This window comes from Aquarana catesbeiana, linkage group LG10 (genome assembly GCF_042186555.1).
Source record: "Aquarana catesbeiana isolate 2022-GZ linkage group LG10, ASM4218655v1, whole genome shotgun sequence".
Taxonomy (NCBI): Eukaryota; Metazoa; Chordata; class Amphibia; order Anura; family Ranidae; genus Aquarana; species Aquarana catesbeiana.
Genome location: NC_133333.1, coordinates 208737060 through 208755310, shown reverse-complemented (window position 1 = coordinate 208755310; position 18251 = coordinate 208737060). Strand labels below are relative to the sequence as shown.

At 48.5% G+C, this 18251-nt stretch overlaps 1 protein-coding gene across 1 annotated transcript in view; it reads right to left on the bottom strand.

Annotated features, from left to right (window-relative positions):
* Positions 1-10993, bottom strand: part of LOC141111166 (uncharacterized) — a 169961-nt gene extending 158968 nt beyond the window's left edge. The window contains exon 1 of the mRNA XM_073603210.1: positions 10905-10993. The gene's annotated coding sequence lies outside the window, so the exon portion shown is untranslated. The remainder of the gene's footprint in view (positions 1-10904) is intronic.
* Between the last annotated feature and the right edge of the window lie 7258 nt (positions 10994-18251).

Genomic DNA, 18251 nt, shown 5'->3' with positions numbered 1-18251 from the left:
AAGTGATTTTCTAGCAAAAAAACGTGTTTTTAACTTGTAAACACCAAGTCTGAAAAGGAGGCCCGGTCTTAAAGTGGTTAAAACCCATTTAAAGGGTTGCTGGGTGGCAGGGTTAGGGGAGAAAATTTATATTTTTAAGCCAATTTCACCCAAGCAGAAAATATGACAAAACTGGAGAATATTTTACATAAGTTTTGACAAATGCGTGAAGCTCGTTTTGCAGTACAATTAATTCACCATAATCATTCTGCTCATCCAGTGTCAAGTCAGCAAAGTGATCACCAAGTGCCTGTTGGTAGCACACATTACAATCTGATCATATGGCTGGGTTCACACTGATGCAAATTGGATGCGGATTTCCCTGCATTCAATTCGCATGACAGGAGAGTGTGACCGGCTCTCACTGGAGCCGGTTCACACAGCTCCGTGGCGGCGATGGAGCAGATTGCACAAGAGTCCTGTGCATCTTTGGCTCCTTTTCATGTCCAAATTCAAGCAAAAATTCGGGCCTGATTTGTCCCTGAAACAGAGAACAGGGACACAGCGGACCCCTGCTGTGAGCCGCATCCGAAGACAGCGTGAACCCAGCCTTAGCCCGGGTTCACACTATAATGCGCTGCGGATCGCACAGGAGCGCTGTGCGTCCCTGTTCCCCATTTCAGGGACGAATCAGGGCCGATTCTATGCCTGAATTCGGCCCTGAAACGGAGCCAAAGACGCACAGCGTTTTTGTGCAATGCGCACCGCAGCCGCCCCGGAGATATGTGAACTGGCTCCATAGGGAGCCAGTCACATTCTCCTGCTATGCGAATTAGATGTGCGGAAACGCACATCTAATTCGCATAGGTGTGAACCCGGGCTCAGACACGTGCGATTAGCTTTGTTACGAATTTCGGATTACATTTTTGTTGTTTGGAGATTCGGATTTACCTGAATCTCCTAATATCACAATAGTAATGAATTTCAACAACTCTGAAATAAATTACAACGAAAACAACAAATTCATTCGTATTCATTCGTTTTCGACTTCAGGGGGTTTTGTAAGTTCAATAATTTGTGTCACACTTTTTTTTTTTTTGTTATGATAGCCAAAGCTAAAATTCGCAATGCAAACTTGCACTGGTAGTCGCTTGAGTTTGAGGTCCCAGCAGTGTGAATTGAGCCTTAAAGCTTGAAGCATCTGAAAAAAAAATATAACATAACTAATGAAACTGAATCTCCTGAAATAAATACGAATTGATTTGGAACAACGAATATACTAATTTTTTTTTTTTTTTTTTAGATTCATACTTACTTAGGTGGATGCAGCACCGGTCTGATGCTGCATCTGTCCCCGGCACCTCTACACTGAGAACCGAGCGTTCGGCAGTGTTTGTCTCTCTCAGCTCCATGAGCAGAGAGTTGCTGATTGTCAGTCAGCAGCTCTCTGCTCTTCTCCCTCCTCGCTCACTGGAGTGCTGAGCTGTGGAGGGGGCGGGAGCAGCCGGCTCAGGCTTTCAGCGGCTCGCTGAGAGGCTGAGCCGGGTGTCATTCCAGTGGTCTGGGTGGATCCAGACTCCGTGGTCGTAATGACACGGAGCCTGGACCAACTGCTGTGACATCAGCATAGAGTGGACTTCAGCCCGCTCTCTGCTGAAAACGGGTCACAGGAGTGCAAAACGAGTGGCACTCGTGATCAACAGGAGAAATAACACCAAACAAGCTCAGGCTGGACTTCTCCTTTAATCCGAATATACCAAACAAATTCCGAAAATGAATCATTTTAACATAAGGAATATGACAAAACTGAGTGATAGTCTAAATCAGGGGTATTAAATTAAAATTCATGGAGGTCCGATTAGTAAAATTTTCTTCCAGGAGAGGTCCGAATCGCATTTTTGTGCGATGATTGTTTACACCACAGCCCAGATATGCAAGCACAACAGCCCATTCATTTTAATGGGCTAGTGACATAGTAGGTGAGGTTGAAAAAAGACACAAGTCCACAAGTCCAACCTATGTGTGTGATTATATGTCAGTATTACATTGTATATCCCTGTATGTTGCGGTCATTCAGGTGCTTATTTAATAGTTTCTTGAAACTAATCGATGCCCCCCGCTGAAACTACTGCCCGTGGAAGGGAATTCTACATCCTTGCTGCTCTAATGCCCAGTCGGACATTGATCAGACATTCCGACAACAAAATCCATCGTTTTTTTCCGACGGATGTTGGCTCAAACTTGTCTTGCATACACACGGTCACACAAAGTTGTTGGAAAATCCGATCGTTCTGAACGCGGTGACGTAAAACACGTATGTCGGGACTATAAACAGGGCAGTAGCCAATAGCTTTCATCTCTTAATTTATTCTGAGCATGCGTGGCACTTTGTGCGTCGGATTTGTGTACACACGATCGGAATTTCCGACAACGGATTTTGTTGTTGGAAAATTTTATAGCAAGTTCTCAAACTTTGTGTGTCGGATTTTCCGATGGATAGCACAGCACTGTCCCCCTTTACACCCTCCCCTTAGCAACTGTCCTCCTTCACATCACCCCTTAGCAACTGTCCCCCTTCACCCCCCCCCCCCAACAGCACTGTCCCCCTTCACATCCCCCCAACAGAATTGTCCTCCTTCACATCCCCGCCCACAGCACTGTCCCCCTTCACATTACACCCCCACAGCACTGTCCCCTTCACATGTAGCAAGGTCCTGGGTCCCCTTTGGTCTAATGAGAACCTCCAGAATTAGGGATAGCTGACATCCTTCTGTGTAGAGTGGGTTACAAGGCAATGTGGGTGGAGTGCAAGGTCGATTCATGGGCGCCAGAAACTTCTTGAATGTAAAGAGATTTATTGTCTCTTGAACAGAACTGTGAGAGATAGGGTTTAGGGCCAGGACACCCTTAAATAGACTCTGAGACTTCTATAGGTAGACAGCCATGCAAGGAAAGGCACCCAGCAGGACACCACATCTGCATATGTAGGATTGCTGTCTCCTATGGCAACAGTCTTATAACAGTTTCTAACACAAGTTGTAACGAACTTCTGTACTTCCTCTACAATCACTTCTCCCAGTCTCTCTCACTAGACTTGCTGATCCACTGCCACTGGATCTCCCGAGCTCTTCCAACCTTCTCACTGAGCATGTTCCTCAAGCGTCACCCCCCCTTCCCTGCTGGGTCCCTAGATTGGCACTCACAGATACTCCTCAAGCGTCACTCCACTGGCCTGCTCGGTCCCTGGCTTGGCACAAAAGGCTGCTCTGCAAGCGTCACCTCTGCTGGCTGGGTCCCTGGCTTGGCAGGTTTCCCAATTTTTCACCATCCCTGGTTGGTAAGAATTCTGCTCCGGTACTTGCTTCAGCTACTCAATGTGGTAATAAGGTGGTTGGTCCCTTAGTGGCGACAGCTTCCCCTCTACCTCCGACCACAACAGGTTCTCCGGCAGGCAGAACCGTCACATCTGGTTGGACTGCAAGCCGCAATCCCAACCCTACGATGCTCTCTTGCTTCTGGATAGGACCTCAGACAGCCTAGCAGCCAGATGTGCCCGGGATAGGCCTCAGGCTCTGGCATAGCAGCCCGGGGCAATACAACGCACGTTCACCCAGACAGCCGGCCAGGTGGCACAGAACCCCAATCACCTGACTCTACCCAAATATACAGGTTCTCCCAGTGGGCCAAAGGACCCAAGAAGATCCCTGCCCATTGGCTGATATACCCAATCTGTCCTTGCAATGCCCTTGTCTTATCTAATGCCACTAGATTCCCGGCCATCTAGTGACAGAAGAGAGAAGTGCAGCAATTCCAGAATTAGGGTGAAATCAATTGATCTCCTGTCTATTGGCCAAGGCAACTATCACTTGGCAAATACATTTACTAGCAACCCTGCCTAAACATCAGGGTGCTACACACATACCACCCCCAAAGCACTGCCTCTTTCACACACCCCTCACAGTACTGCCCTCCCACATCCCCCCCCACAGCACTGTCCCCCTTCACATATCACCCACAAAGCACTGCCCCTTTCACCCCCCCCCCCCACAGCACTGTCCCCTTCACATATCACTCTCAAAGCACTGCCCCTTTCACTCCCCCCGCCCACAGCACTGTTCCCTTCACATGTCACCCCCAAAGCACTGCCCCTTTCACCCCCCCACAGCACTGTCTCCTTCACATATCACCCCCAAAGCACTGCCCCTTTCACCCCCCCCACGGCACTGTCCCCCTTCACATCCCCCCCCTTAGCCACTGTCCCGATTCACAACCCCCCTTAGCAACTGTCCCCCTTCACATGCCCCCCCAACAGCACTGTCCCCCTTCACTACCCCCCAACAGCATTGTCCTCCTTCACATCCGCCCCCCACAGCACTGTCCTACTTCACCCCCCCCACAGCACTGTCCCCCTTCACATTCCCCAACAGCACTGTCCCCCTTCACATTACACCCCCACAGCACTGTCCCCCTTCACATGTAGCAAGGTCCTGGGTCCCCTTTGGTCTAATGAGAAACCTCCAGAATTAGGGATAGCTGACATCCTTCTGTGTAGAGTGGGTTACAAGGCATGGTGGGTGTAGTGCAAGGTCAATTCATGGGCGCCAGAAACTTCTTGAATGTAAAGAGATTTATTGTCTCTTGAACAGAACATATCACCACCAAAGCACTGCCCCTTTCACCCCCCCCCACAGCACTGTGCCCTTCACATATCACCCCCAAAGCACTGCCCCTTCCCCCCCCCCCACAGCACTGTCCCCCTTCACATCCCCCCTTAGCCACTGTCCCCCTTCACCCCCCCCCCTTAGCAACTGCCCCCCTTTACATCCCCCCTTAGCAACTGTCCCCCTTCACATTACACCCCCACAGCACTGTCCCCCTTCACACCCCCCCCTTAGCAACTGTCCCCCTTTACATCCCCCCTTAGCAACTGTCCCCCTTCACATTACACCCCCACAGCACTGTCCCCCTTCACACCCCCCCCCTTAGCAACTGTCCCCCTTTACATCCCCCCTTAGCAACTGTCCCCCTTCACATTACACCCCCACAGCACTGTCCCCTTTCACATGTAGCAAGGTCCTGGGTCCCCTTTGGTCTAATGAGAACCTCCAGAATTAGGGATAGCTGACATCCTTCTGTGTAGAGTGGGTTACAAGGCATGGTGGGTGTAGTGCAAGGTCAATTCATGGGCGCCAGAAACTTCTTGAATGTAAAGAGATTTATTGTCTCTTGAACAGAACATATCACCACCAAAGCACTGCCCCTTTCACCCCCCCCCCCCCCCACAGCACTGTCCCCTTCACATATCACCCCCAAAGCACTGCCCCTTTCACCTCCCCCCCCCCCACAGCACTGTCCCCTTCACATATCACCCCCAAAGCACTGCCCCTTTCACCCCCCCCCACAGCACTGTCCCCTTCACATATCACCCCCAAAGCACTGCCCCTTTCACCCCCCCCCTCCCCACAGCACTGTCCCCTTCACATATCACCCCCAAAGCACTGCCCCTTTCACACACCCCCCCCCCCACAGCACTGTCCCCTTTACATATCACCCCCAAAGCACTGCCCCTTTCACACCCCCCCCCCCCACAGCACTGTCCCCTTTACATATCACCCCCAAAGCACTGCCCCTTTCACACACCCCCCCCCCCACAGCACTGTCCCCTTCACATATCACCCCCAAAGCACTGCCCCTTTCACACACCCCCACAGCATTTCCCCCTTCACATCCCCCACAGTATTTCTCCCCTTTACATGACCCCTGATCCCCATCCTTCACAAGTTTACAGCCATGTCCTTTCCTCCCTTCACTCTCCTACCTTTCACAAAGCGGAGAGCAGGAGGCGGGACAATCCTGAACTGAATACAGAGGCACAGTAGCACTGGATGGGGAGCTGCCGGGCAACTTTTCATAATAGCAGGCTAGTGATTGGTTGCTAGGACCACCAGAGGCGTAACTAGAAACCTCAGGGCCCCGATGCAAGAAATCATGAAGGGCCCCCCCCAAAAAAAGCATGATTTTGATACCAATGCAACCTGTGTCCCCAGTGCAACCTGTGTCACCAATGCAGCCGTTGTCACCAATGCAGCCTGTGTCCCCAGTGCAACCTGTGTCACCAATGCAACCTGTGTCACCAATGCAACCTGTGTCACCAATGCAGCCTGTGTCCCCAATGCAGCCGGTGTCACAGGTGGTGCAGGTGGTTGGTCCCTTAGTGACGACAGCTTCCCCTCTACCTCCAACCACAACAGGTTCTCCGGCAGGCAGAACCATCACATCTGGTTGGACTGCAAGCCGCAATCCCAACCCTACGATGCTCTCTTGCTTCTGGATAGGACCTCAGACAGCCTAGCAGCCAGATGTGCCCAGGATAGGCCTCAGGCTCTGGCATAGCAGCCTGGGCAATACAACGCACGTTCACCCAGACAGCCGTCCAGGTGGCACAGAACCCCAATCACCTGACTCTACCCAAATATACGGGTTCTCCCAGTGGGCCAAAGGACCCAAGAAGATCCCTGCCCATTGGCTGATATACCCAATCTGTCCTTGCAATGCCCTTGTCTTTCTCTAATGCCACCAGATTCCCGGCCATCTAGTGACAGAAGAGAGAAGTGCAGCAATTCCAGAATTAGGGTGAAATCAATTGATCTCCTGTCTATTGGCCAAGGCAACTATCACTTGGCAAATACATTTACTAGCAACCCTGCCTAAACATCAGGGTGCTACACACATACCACCCCCAAAGCACTGCCTCTTTCACACACCCCTCACAGTACTGCCCTCTCACATCCCCCCCACAGCACTGTCCCCCTTCACATCCCACCACAGCACTGTCCCCCCTTCACATCCCACCACAGCACCGTCCCCCTTCACACACACCCCACAGCACTGTCCCCCCTTCACATCCCACCACAGCACTGTCCCCCTTCACATCCCACCACAGCACTGTCCCCCTTCACATCCCACCACAGCACTGTCCCCCCTTCACATCCCACCACAGCACCGTCCCCCTTCACACACACCCCACAGCACCGTCCCCCCTTCACATCCCACCACAGCACCGTCCCCCTTCACACACACCCCACAGCACTGTCCCCCCTTCACATCCCACCACAGCACTGTCCCCCCTTCACATCCCCCCACAGCATTGTCCCCCTTCACATCCCCCCCATAGCACTGTCCCCTTTCACATCCCCCCCACGGCACTGTCCCCCTTCACATCCCACCACAGCACTGTCCCCCCTTCACATCCCACCACAGCACTGTCCCCCCTTCACATCCTGCCACAGCACTGTACCCCTTCACACACACCCCACAGCACTGTCCCCCCTTCACATCCCACCACAGCACTGTCCCCCTTTACATCCCCCCACAGCACTGTCCCCCTTCACATCCCCCCACAGCATTGTCCCCTTTCACATCCCCCCCATAGCACTGTCCCCTTTCACATCCCCCCCACGGCACTGTCCCCCTTCACATCCCACCACAGCACTGTCCCCCCTTCACATCCCACCACAGCACTGTCCCCCCTTCACATCCTGCCACAGCACTGTACCCCTTCACACACACCCCACAGCACTGTCCCCCCTTCACATCCCACCACAGCACTGTCCCCCTTTACATCCCCCCACAGCACTGTCCCCCTTCACATCCCCCCACAGCATTGTCCCCTTTCACATCCCCCCCATAGCACTGTCCCCTTTCACATCCCCCCCACGGCACTGTCCCCCTTCACATCCCCCCCCCCTTAGCCACTGTCCCCCTTCACACCCCCCCCTAGCAACTGTCCCCCTTTACATCCCCCTTAGCAACTGTCCCCCTTCACATGCCCCCCCAACAGCACTGTCCCCCTTCACTACCCCCCAACAGCATTGTCCTCCTTCACATCCGCCCCCCACAGCACTGTCCTCCTTCACACCCCCCCCCCCCCCCCCACAGCACTGTCCCCCTTCACATTCCCCAACAGCACTGTCCCCCTTCACATTACACCCCCACAGCACTGTCCCCCTTCACATGTAGCAAGGTCCTGGGTCCCCTTTGGTCTAATGAGAACCTCCAGAATTAGGGATAGCTGACATCCTTCAGTGTAGAGTGGGTTACAAGGCATGGTGGGTGAAGTGCAAGGTCAATTCTTGGGCGCCAGAAACTTCTTGAATGTAAAGAGATTTATTGTCTCTTGAACCCCCAAAGCACTGCCCCTTTCACCCCCCCACCCCCACAGCACTGTCCTCTTTACATATCACCCCTAAAGCACTGCCCCTTTCACCCCCCCACAGCACTGTCCCCTTCACATATCACCCCCAAAGCACTGCCGCTTTCACCCCCCCCCCCCACAGCACTGTCCCTTTCACATATCACCCCAAAGCACTGCCCCTTTCACCCCCCACAGCACTGTCCCCCTTCACATCCCCCCCTTAGCCACTGTCCCCATTCACACCCCCCCTTAGAAACTGTCCCCCTTTACATCCCCCCCCCCAACAGCACTGTCCCCCTTCACTACCCCCCAACAGCATTGTCCTCCTTCACATCCCCCCCCCCCACAGCACTGTCCTCCTTCACATCCCCCCCCCCACAGCACTGTCCCCTTCACATATCACCCCCAAAGCACTGCCCCTTTCACACACCCCCACAGTATTTCTCCCCTTTACATGACCCCTGATCCCCATCCTTCAGAAGTTTACAGCCATGTCCTTTCCTCCCTTCACTCTCCTACCTTTCACAAAGCGGAGAGCAGGAGGCGGGACAATTCTGAACTGAATACAGAGGCACAGTAGCACTGGATGCGGAGCTGCCGGGCAACTTTTCATAATAGCAGGCTAGAGATTGGTTGCTAGGACCACCAGAGGCGTAACTAGAAACCTCAGGGCCCCGGTGCAAGAAATCATGAAAGGCCCCCCCCCCAAAAAAAGCATGATTTTGATACCAATGCAACCTGTGTCCCCAGTGCAACCTGTGTCACCAATGCAGCCGTTGTCACCAATGCAGCCGGTGTCCCCAATGCAGCCGGTGTCCCCAATGCAGCCGGTGTCCCCAATGCAGCCGATGTCACCAGTGCAACCTGGAGGGGGGGTGGTGGTGGTACTGGAGGGGGACCTCTTACTGATCCCATCCCCCCACCACCACCACTGATCTCATCCCTATCCCCCCACCCCCATCACTGTTGTAGAGGTGATGGGGGTGGGGGGATAGGGATGAGATCAGTGGTGGTGGTGGGGGGATGGGAATCAGTAAGAGGCAGTGGTGGTGGAGGTTGGGATCGATCGATTGCAGTGCAAAATGGTGACTTACCGCCAATCAATCAATCGATTCCCCTGCCTCAGAAATTATTCTTAAGGAGAGCCTCCTCCAGGAATGCCTTGCTTGCCTCAGGTCACACCGTAAACCGTGACCGTAGGTATTCCACACACTGCGCAATGGCAGAGGGGAGAGCTCCTCCCCCGCCTTCACTGAATTGGTCTGCTGAGTTTTTTTAGTGTCCGCCCCGCCTCCCTTACAGTCTCTCTGTTTCTGGATAGGCGGGGGCGGGGACAGGGGCGGAGCCCACAAACAGTCTCTCAGCGCTTCTCTCTCACGGTCTCTCCCCTCAGGCGTAGCGGGTGAAAGCCCCCCTCCCCACGGCATGAACCCGACAGTGAGACACGGACACACACCCTCGGACAGTCAGGTGGGCCCCTCACGCGGCAGGTGGGCAGCTGGTGGGCCCCCTGAAGTGGCGGAGAACTACAGGGCCCAGTTGCATTTGCAACTCTGATAATTCCGCCACTGAACCCACTCTAAAAAAATCTGTTCTGATCGTAAAGAAAAAGGGGGATTAAGTAATGTGTATACATATACGCATGTAAACACACACATACGCAAATACACACACATATACATATAATTACATGCACACATACAAACATACACACATGCACACACAAACGCACACACATGAGTAAACACACACGTAAACATATGCACACAAATAAACGCACACACACATAAAACACACACATGCACACACCCAAACATGTAGACACACACATAAAAGGACACACACATGCATACAAACATATATAGATCGCCTTTTTAAAAATCTGCAGCTGCAGCTCTATACCTTCACTCTCCATGCCTGGTACTGCACTGTAGGGGGAGGCAGAGAGCACAATACACACTGTGCTAGACACGTTTCACTTGCTTTCACTTTCAGTGTAATTACAGCGTGACCGAGCTCCTGCACTGTCGATTTACGCATCGGCTGAGGATCGGGGAGCTCGGTCCCATATGCAGCCACCGCTCGGGGAGAGGGGGGCACACGGGCCCCCTGCAGCATGAGGCCCAGTCGCAGTGGCGACTTTTGCGACTCCTGTACTTCCGCCCCTGTTTGCACCTCAAAAATCTCACCACATGGGAGTGCGCGGGAATCAGAACAGGAATGCAGCATGAGTTCCTGTGCGGTCCCGGGGTGAACCAGATGTAAATGTAGCTGCTTTGGGAAAGTTAAATGGATGAGTTTAGGTCGGCTATAGGTCGGGTTCACACTGATGGGACACGTCACATCGTATGTAATTCGCACAGGAATCGCACCGCATTCCTGTGCATATCACATGTGATTATGTGCAGTGCGATTTGAGTCCATCATTTCACATGGCTCAAATCGCACTGCATCCGCACTGGAATCGGGTCCCATGGGAGTTTGTACCCATGTGATCCGATTTTAGCAAAACGCACTGCTTTCTGCGACCTGCTTTTGGGGACGTCGTTAAGTTTTAATTGCCACCCGCAGCAGATGGTATGAACACAGTGCGATTGCTATGCGGTGCGGAAAACGCAATAATTCCTGTGCGTTTCCCGTATCGCATCAGTGTAAACCCAGCATTAGAGTGGACTTCCCCCCCCCATACAGAGCCACATACTGATATGATACATTGTTTCCATTCACTTACAATTATCGGTATTTCCAGTGTTGTCACCCCGGGATCTTGGATATATCCTGAGAACTTCCTGTCACATGTTCCAGAAGTAAAAATGGCCGCTGTGATATGACTGAAGAGGAAAAGAAAAATAAACAATTACTAATCACTTCTACAGAGGCCTTTTGTTTTACACTATATTACCAAAAGTGTTGGGACGCCTGACTGAAGCGTGACATTTTAGGTATCTATTTACTCGGCGTAACGTCATCTTTCACATTATACAAAAAGTTTGGCCTAACTAGCTACTGTTTTTTTTTTTTTTTTTTTTTTTAAATGGATGAAATTGTTTTTTTATCCCAAAAAAATGCGTTTGAAAAATTGCTGCGCAAATACCGTGCGAGATAAAAAGTTGCAACGATCGCCATTTTATTCTCTAGGGTGTCTGCTAAAAAAAACATATAATGTTTGGGGGTTCTGTGTAATTTTCTAGCAAAAAAAATGATGATTTTTACATGTAGGAGAGAAATGTCAGAATTAATTGGCCTGGGTGCCAAGTGGTTTAAAAAAACAGTCAGTTATTTTTCAGTAAACGGCCAGCAGCTTTGAAAGGTCACTGAGCTAAAAACAGAACAGCTCATGCTGGTGTAACAGCTTTGAGAATGGAGTCTACAAACAGGAATAAAATGATTTTATGATGCTCTGGAGGTATAAACCACTTCCGGACTGCCGGCGGCAGCCGGCTTTCTGATAAAAGTGGTCCCTGCGGCGGATTCGCCGCGAGGTCACTTTTATCGGTGACGGGAGAGGGCCCCCCCCTCCCGCCGCGATCCAGTGCCCTCCGCCGCTTACCGGAGCCGTCGGTAGCGGCGGAGGCGATCGCATCCGTCTCTGTCCTGTGCCTGGAGACGAGTGAGGCTAAGATGGCGCCCACTCGTCTCCATGACACTGCTGGGCGGAAGCGATGTCAAAACATCACTTCCGCCCACGCCTCTTAAAGCATAGCTCCCAACTGTCCCTGATTTCGAGGGACTGTCCCTGCTTTGGAGCAATGTCCCTCTGTCCCTCTTTCCCCCTTATTTGTCCCTCATTTTGGTCTGATCCACATAGTTGTATATAAAATGCACTTTTTATCTTTCAAAATATGTTTCCCAGTGCTAAACCTTTCATCTAAATTCAAAATAGCTGCATTTGTAAATGTTAAAAGCCAATATAAAAGAATAGGAATGGCAAAAAAAAAGTCATTGTGGATTTAATTAACTTTTTTTGGGTTAATTCTCCTTTAAGGGGGTGTCCCAGGGGGCGTGTCCTATGCCTACATACATTCGCAAGTAGGTGTCCCTCATTCCCATCTCAAAAAAGTTGGGAGGTATGCTTAAAGGCATATTTTTTTAAATGTCATTTTTTGAAATGACTTTTTTTAATTGCATTTTAGTGTAAATATGAGATTGGAGGTCTTTTTGACCCCAGATCTCATATTTAAGAGGTCCTGTCATGCTTTTTTCTATTACAAGGGATGTTTACATCCCTTGTAATAGGAATAAAAGTGACACAATTTTTTTTTTTTTTGTTTTTTGAACAGTGTAAAATGGCGGTTGTTGCAATACTTTTTTTTGCACTGTATTTGCGCAGCGGTCTTACAAGCGCACTTTTTTTGGAAAAAATTCACTTTTGAATAAAAAAATAAGACAACAGTAAAGTTAGCGCAATTTTTTTTTATATTGTGAGATATGTTACGCCAAGTAAATTGATACCCAACACGTCACGCTTCAAAATAGCGCCCGCTCGTGGAATGGCGTCAAACTTTTACCCTCAAAAATCTCCATAGGCGACGTTTAAAAAATTCTACAGGTTGCATGTTTTGCGTTACAGAGGAGGTAATTTAAAAAAAAAAAACCTGTCCCGACGAGTTTGTGCGCAGAAGCGAACGCATACACGAGTAGCGCCCGCATATGGAAACGGTGGTCAAACCAAACATGTGAGGTATCGCCGTGACCGGAAGAGCGAGAGCAATAATTCTAGCCCTAGACCTCCTCTGTAACGCAAAACATGCAACCTGTAGAATTTTTTAAACGTCGCCTATGGAGATATTTGAGGGTAAAAGTTTGACGCCATTCCACGAGCGGGCGCAATTTTAAAGCGTGACATGTTGGGTATCAATTTACTTGGCGTTACATTATATCTCACAATATAAGAAAAAATTGGGCTAACTTTACTGTTGTCTTATTTTTTTATTCAAAAAAGTGAATTTTTTCCAAAAAAAGTGCGCTTATAAGACCGCTGCGCAAATACGGTGCAAAAAAAAGTATTGCAACAACCGCCATTTTATTCTCTAGGGTGTTAGAAAAAAAAATATATAATGTTTGGAGGTTCTAAGTAATTTTCTAGCAAAAAAAACTGTTTTAAACATGTAAACACCTGAAATCCAAAACGAGGCTGGTCCTTAAGTGGTTAAACATGAAAGAAAGCAGATGTAAATACACCACAGATGTCCCAAATGTATTTTTATTAGAAAAAAAAAAAATTGTTTACCAAAGAAAAAATGTGTCGTTTACCAGTTGGGAGTGACCTCATTTACATATTGGCAATTATTGTCATGGCAACACAGCAGTGGGCAGAGCCATGTGACCTCATTTGCATATTGGCAGTTATTGTCATGGCAACACAGCAGTGGGCAGAGCCATGTGACCTCATTTGCATATTGGCAGTTATTGTCATGGCAACACAGCAGAACCTTAAGATAAACCAGTTTGTGGCAGTTGGAGCTCAGTCAGAGTCTAGTGTCTGAAGGAGAAGGAGGCGATTCTGAATTTCTCTGCGTTGTTGCTCATTATTTGAAAATGATGCGGCTTTTTGGGAGAAATAAAAAGTATCAGTTGCAGGATTCCCTGAAAACCATCACAGAGGAATCTGTTTTATTACTGAAAGTGGGACCTTTAACAGAGGATCACCCACCTACCACCCAGCCTATAATACCTACCCCCCAGAAGGGTGGGTGTTGGGCAATTAGACAGCTAATTAAAAAGAAGAAGGGAAGATACAATGTGACGACTCCTCTGATCACCACCAAAGAGGAAAACGTTGTACTTCTCAGTGTGAACCCCATAACAGAGGATCACCCACCTACCACCCAGCCTATAATACCTACCCCCCAGAAGGGTGGGTGTTGGGCAATTAGACAGCTATTGAAGAAGATGAAGGGAAGACACAATGTGACGAATCCTCTGATCACCACCAAAGAGGAAAACGTACTTCTCAGTGTGAACCCCATAATAGAGGACCGCCCACCTGAGGATACCACCCCTCCAAGGGGTGAGGGGAGGGCAAATGGGCGGGGGGGCGAGGAAGCTGAAGACGGACTTCAGCCCATTCCTGAACCAAAATTCACAAAAGATGAGGTCATTGGTAAGTATTATACTAGACAAAATAATGCAAGCACTGTAGAGTAATATAATGTATGTCTCCTACATATATACTATATACACTGGGGGTCACTGCTATATACACCTAGAAGGGTCACTGCATAGAGTAGGGAAGTGTTAGAAGCCCTGTCAGGTCTCCATTAGGGAGATTCATGATCACCAATGACACCAGGAGGGAAAGTGATGGAAGATCCACCAGGACAGGAATAGAGGGGGAAATCTTCTGATGGGGACACGGCTTTCGGTGACAACGGTCTAGGAGGGGACTGAGATATTTCTTCCCAAGTCTTGCTGTATATACAGAACAGATAATGAAGGGAAATCTTTCCATTGGGACCCTTCCTGTAGCAGGAAATACTGAGACAATGCAATTAACAGCAGCATTTGTCAGTTGGCCGACTCTTCAGTTGACCGTTGGGCAGCCAATCAGATTTGAAGGTGACAGGTGTGAGCTGACAGGTATGGGATGTGAAGGAGATGCACAGACCTGACAGACAGACCAACTGTAAACTAAATGATTGCACATGGCAGGCTGACAGATTGACTCCCCCCATCACTGCCATTCCCATCATGGTCACTGGTAGTCATGTGGACAGTCGTGTTCTGGGCTCTGTATGGGGGGGCTGCAGGAGCAAAAAAAAAAAAGGTTTCCTTCTATTATAGTGTCCATAACAGGACTCGCCCCCCTGCTCCTGCAGACACACCACTCTCTATTGTTTAATTATACCACTTTAATAAGTGCAGTGTATATATATATATATATTTCTGTCTATAGATCATCACTAGAGTTCAGGTAGCCCCCCTTGTTGTACAACGTCTGAGATAAAACCAATATAGAATATTGGAATGATTAATAATTAGGATAAGCAGAATGATGGGATTGCAATGAGAGGGAGGAAGAGAAAATCACAGGCATACTAAGCAGGAAGCACAGCCTGTGTATGGAATGTAGCAGATCGGTGGTCTTTATCACCAAGATCTCAGCGCAGTCAGAGGTCACATTAGGATTTCCATCTCTTGGTGACCACAAAGTATAAATCTGGTTATTTGGGGTGAATTAGAAGCACTTACACTAGTCCTGGTACAGAAAGCTGAGCACTGAGAATGGACTCCGGGGGGGGGGGGCGCAGAACCCCCACATTGTCCATGTATAGAATTCCCATAAAGAGAGACGAGTGACACCAGATCATTTCCAACAACACCAATCACATTCACTTATGTAAAAGGAAACGCATTTAAAGTGATTGGACACCCTCCATATACCCAGTGAAGTGACTGGCCTCAGGTGATACACAGGGATTAAACAAATCCTCCTACATAAATTGTACCCGTTTATCTGCAGCCATCTGTCCCCTATAGACTTGTAAACCTCAAATAGCAGGAAAAGAAATAATATATATATTTTTTTTTACTCTCCCCAGAAGCAAACAATGACCCAACCACCAATGACACCGAGGATGAGGAAAGCGTGAAGAAGAGGACATGGAAAGATTTTACCATCCATAAAAAACTTGGAGAAGGGGGCTTTGGGAAGGTGATGTTGGCCTCCCATCCCTCCATTCGACTGAAGGTGGCGATAAAGATGATTAAACTGGAAGGATGTGAATCCGCCGATGACAATGAAGAGTGTAACATACTGGAACAGTGCAGGAACCAGCCATATATCACTCGTCTATTTACAACATTCCAAACAGAGGTAAGTCTTTTTATCTCCCAGGCTTTTTTTATCCTATTCCTGTACTTTACCCCCTGCCTTCCTATATTCCTCCACAAAGTGAAATCTTACTTGTCTCTAATGTAACCTTTATCTCTTCTTTTCACACAGGATTATCTGTTCTTTGTCATGGAATACCTGAGTGGCGGGACTTTATTTGAACTGATATTAACTTTAGCTCCATTTGAGGACAACATCATAAGGTAAGTCCAATGACGGCGTTGTGATGGAGTCGGGGGGGGGGGTGGCTGACCACTGAGAACAGGCAGTGACACAACCAGGCCACTCCCACTGAGCCCCGTCCATCCACACCCCTATGTACTATAGGGGGAAGTCTCTTCATCTTTACCTTTTATTGCTCTGTGATATTTTTGAATACTAATTCACATTTTTCCTTCTCCTTCAGATGTCTCACTGCCGAGATTATTTGTGGCCTGCAATTCCTCCATGCTCGTGGGATCGTCCATAGGTAAGTATTAAATTAGCTGACTAACAATCACCCCTTAAAATAGAAAGATGAAATGGGACTTTATATGAGACCATGACTTTCCAGTACACAGGTCTCCATCCCTATTGGTTAGTACAGGAGGGGAGAGGGGGGAATATGGGAAAATGGGACTTTATATGAAACACAACACTTGGGGAGATCGAATCACTCAATGATAGTAAATAAAATATTTATTAATGACACAATTGAGTGCAATAGATAACATGATTGGTAGAAAAATAGATGATACAAAATAAAGATAAACGTGATTATTTTTATCCTTATTTTGTATCATCTATTTTTCTACCAATCATGTTATCTATTGCACTCAATTGTGTCATTAGTAAATATTTTATTTACTATCATTGAGTGATTCGATCTCCCCAAGTGTTGTGTTTCATATAAAGTCCCATTTTCCCATATTCCCCCCTCCCCCCTCCTTTACTAACAATCACCCCTTGGCTTCTGGTATGTTTTATTAAATCAGGAAGACTTCCCAGCTGTGCTGTCTCCTTCCATCTGCTGTACAATTCTCCCTGCTCATGCCATATTCTGCTTAATGGAGGATTTATATCAAATCCAGCAAGAGGAGTGAGACCTCCTCATGATGAATATAGCAGGTGGGCGGAGCTGGGAACTCCGGGACAGAGATCTTCCTTGTAGGCGGATATAAGAGAAGCCAATGTCCACCCATCAATCTTCATTCTTCTTTGTATACATGTATATTTGTATCTTTTCTTTCTTTATTATAATGTGGGATATGCAGAGCTAACGGTTCACTTCTTTTCTTCACAGAGATATCAAACCCATGAACATTCTACTGCACCGCAACGGTCACATCAGGATCAGTGATTTTGGTCTCTCAGTGGCCGGAGTCACTAAGAACGTTAAGATCGAAGGATGTGTGGGGACACACGGTTACATGGCCCCAGAGGTAAGATTCCGGATATTAGACTGAATTGTAATATTTACTACGGAATATAGAGAAGAGATAAAGGGGCTCCCCTTTCATTAAGGCCACATTCACACATGGACATTTTGAATCTTGACTTCCAAATACCCAGGTGTGAATGACAAATCGCACAATGTACATTTAGGATGCCATTTATTTGAATCCCACCTAAAAACGCAGTGCGGTTCTTCCACGATTGTCACGTGATCAACTGCGCTGCAATTGTGGTAAACCGCATTGCTTGAAGCATGCTGCCTAAAAGAAGCTCCTGAACTTTTTTTGGGAGGCGACAACCTTCACACGATGTGCAGCAAAAAAAGGCCAATGTATGAATGCAGACTAAAAGGCTAGGGTTAGACCCTCTCGCAGGTTTTTATTGGTGTCCTCATAAGGGAAGTCACACTCTTTATGTGTACTGGTGACCATTGTTAGCGAGAAAGAAAATACAACAGGATGCAAAATGTTTACAGCTGTCCCCAGAACAGGAATAGAGGAAAGTCTTCCAGTGGTGACACCTGTTTGGGGACAAGATCCTAATGCCGCGTACACATGATGAAACTTTCCGCCAATAAAACCGTGGATTTTTGTTCGAAGCTTGTTGGCTCAAACTTGTCTTGCATACACACGGTCACACAATTGTTGGCCAACAATTACAAACGTGGGAACGCGGTGACGTACAAGACGTACAAGACGTATGACGAGCCGAGAAAAAGGAAGTTCAATAGCCAGTGCGGCTCCTTCTGCTTGATTCCGAGCATGTGTGAACTTTTGTGCGACGGACTTGTGTACACACGATCTGACTTTC